The 2,500-nt window shown below is 71.8% G+C and overlaps 2 non-coding genes across 2 annotated transcripts in view; both read right to left on the bottom strand.

The window, feature by feature from the left end:
- Nucleotides 1-574, bottom strand: part of LOC148350824 (28S ribosomal RNA) — a 4,529-nt gene extending 3,955 nt beyond the window's left edge. The window contains exon 1 of the ribosomal RNA XR_015847177.1: nucleotides 1-574. This exon is cut by the window's left edge and continues 3,955 nt beyond it. This is a non-coding gene — a ribosomal RNA (28S ribosomal RNA).
- A 564-nt stretch (nucleotides 575-1,138) lies between these two features.
- On the bottom strand, nucleotides 1,139-1,292 carry LOC148350823 (5.8S ribosomal RNA). The gene has a single exon (XR_015847144.1). It is a non-coding gene; the product is annotated as a 5.8S ribosomal RNA (ribosomal RNA).
- Nucleotides 1,293-2,500: the final 1,208 nt, after the last annotated feature.

The raw sequence follows: 2,500 nt of genomic DNA, 5'->3' as shown, positions 1-2,500 counted from the left end.
GGCGCGTGGCCGCGCCCGCCCCGGCCCCGTCCCCCGAGGGGGAGCGGGAACCGGGGACGGGACGCGACCGCCGCGCCGACCGACCGGCCGCCCTGGCGCCGCCGGGTTGAGTCCCCCGAGCAGACTGCGCGGGCCCCACCCGTTTACCTCTTAACGGTTTCACGCCCTGTTGAACTCTCTCTTCAAAGTTCTTTTCAACTTTCCCTCAAGGTACTTGTCGACTATCGGTCTCGTGCCAGTATTTAGCCTTAGATGGAGTTTACCACCCGCTTTGGGCTGCATTCACAAGCAACCCGACTCCGAGAAGGCCTCGCCCCGGCGAGCCGGGGGCCGCTACCGGCCTCACACCGTCCCTGGGCTGAGCCTCTATCAGAAGGACTCGGGCCCCCGAGCGGCGCCGGGCTAAAGCGGCCTTCCGTACGCCACATTTCCCTCGCCCTACCGCAGGGCGGGGATTCGGCGCTGGGCTTTTCCCTCTTCGCTCGCCGCTACTGAGGGAATCCTGGTTAGTTTCTTTTCCTCCGCTTAGTAATATGCTTAAATTCAGCGGGTCGTCTCGTCTGATCTGAGGGCGTGCGCGTAGAGCTGTGCGGTCGGGGCCGGCGCCGGGACCGGCGCCGCCGCCATACGGCCGTTGTGATCCGTGCGGGGATCCGCTTGCTCGGCGACCCTCGCCGAGAGCAGCCCCGCGCCGCACGGACACGCGACACCGACGGGCGGACGGACGCCGAGGCGCCGACCGGGACCTTTACCTGAGGAGGGCGCCGAGCGCCGCCGCCATACGGGCCGCCGCGCGGAGCCGCGCGCGCGGAGCACCTTCTCGGTATGCTAAGTACCAGCCGTACTCACCGGCAGCCGAGAAGCACCTCCGGACGCGCGGACGCGCGACACCGACGGGCGGACGGACACGGAGCGCCGCCCGAGTCTGTATTTGAGGGTACGAAGGGACGGGGGTCCCTGCGAAACCCCAGCCGCGGAGTGGGCGGGGACACGGGTCGCGCGCCACCCGCCGGGCGGACCGGCGGAATGTCGCGGAGGGCCCGAGCCTCGCCCGCGCGGACCGGGTTCTCGCGCCACCCGCCGGACGGACCGGCGGAATGTCGCGGAGGGCCCGGCCCGCGTCCGATCGATTGGAAAGCGCCGCTCAGACAGGCGTGGCCCCGGGGTAAAACCGGGGCCGCAATGTGCGTTCAAAGTGTCGATGATCAATGTGTCCTGCAAATCACATTAGTTCTCGCAGCTAGCTGCGTTCTTCATCGACGCACGAGCCGAGTGATCCACCGCTAAGAGTCGTACGTTTGGGCCCTTTTACGTCCGCCCGGGACGATCGGAGACAAATTCACGACAGGGTTTGTACCGGAGACGAACGCGCCGCGGGTGCCGTTCGGTCGCTCCCGCGAGCGAGCCCCTAACCCGCGGCGCGGTTACCGACGGGCGCGATACGCGCGACGCCGCGACGAGCCGAGCGGGTCGGGCGCGCGGCGCTGAGGCCGGCGCCCGGCGTCTCCCGCTCGGGGCCGCGACGGCGCCCGAGACGTGCGTCGGCCCGGGTAGGTCGGGCGCTCGGCGCTGAGGCCGGCGCCCGGCGTCTCCCGCTCGGGCCTGACACGACTCGGCGACCGGACTCGCCGGGTAGGTCGGGGGCTCGGCGCTGAGGCCGGCCCCCGGCGTCTCCTACCCGGACCCCGGAAGGCCATCCGACTTGGAAGCCCCGCCGCGCCGCGAAGCGACGCTTTGGGTGTTGCTACCCGTCAGCGAGTGGGTTTGGTTTACAAGGGCGGCGCGACCGCGCTGACACCGAGGGGGGACTGGCCCCCGACCCGGCCGCGGCCTGCCCGGACTATGGATGGACAGAGGAGACCGCGGCGGACCGCGCGGAACCGAACCCCCGGTGTCCGGAGCCCCGGGAGGGACTCCGGTGTCCGGGGGCCGGCCCACGCGCGCGCTACGCGGCCCCTCGAGGGCTCCGGCCGACGGACGCGTTTGGCCGGGGAAAAAGGTAGCCGGTGGGAGCACCGTTTCGTCGCCCTGAACCTTCGTCTCGGGCGGGCGTCCCGACGCCGCCGCCATACGGCCGTTGTGATCCGTGCGGGGATCCGCTTGCTCGGCGACCCTCGCCGAGAGCAGCCCCGCGCCGCACGGACACGCGACACCGACGGGCGGACGGACGCCGGGGCGCCGGCCCGAACCGTTACCTTTAAAGGACGGGAGGTCGTCGAGGCGAGTGCCGCCCCGGAAGCGCGCGCCGGAAGCGCGAGAACCGCGCCGAGCTAGGGTCGTCGGCATAGGGGGATTCCCCGGTTACGGGGGTCCCGCGCACGGCCGCCGCCTTTCGCCCGTCGCTGGCGGTCGCCTGTCGTCGCGCCGCGCCGCGCTACTGGGGTCGTCGGACGAGCGCGCTACCCCGCTCGCACGGAGGTAGCGCGACATCGCCCGCCGCCTTTTCTCGCCTCGCGCCGCGCCGCGTGGCGCCCGCCGAACTCGCTCCGACGCGCGGCCC

Source organism: Urocampus carinirostris, chromosome 16 (assembly GCF_059441175.1).
Source record: "Urocampus carinirostris isolate Australia breed hairy pipefish chromosome 16, RoL_Ucar_1.0, whole genome shotgun sequence".
In the NCBI taxonomy this organism is placed as follows: Eukaryota; Metazoa; Chordata; class Actinopteri; order Syngnathiformes; family Syngnathidae; genus Urocampus; species Urocampus carinirostris.
The sequence above is the reverse complement of the archived record's forward strand: the minus strand, read 5'-3'. Positions and strand labels throughout refer to the sequence as shown.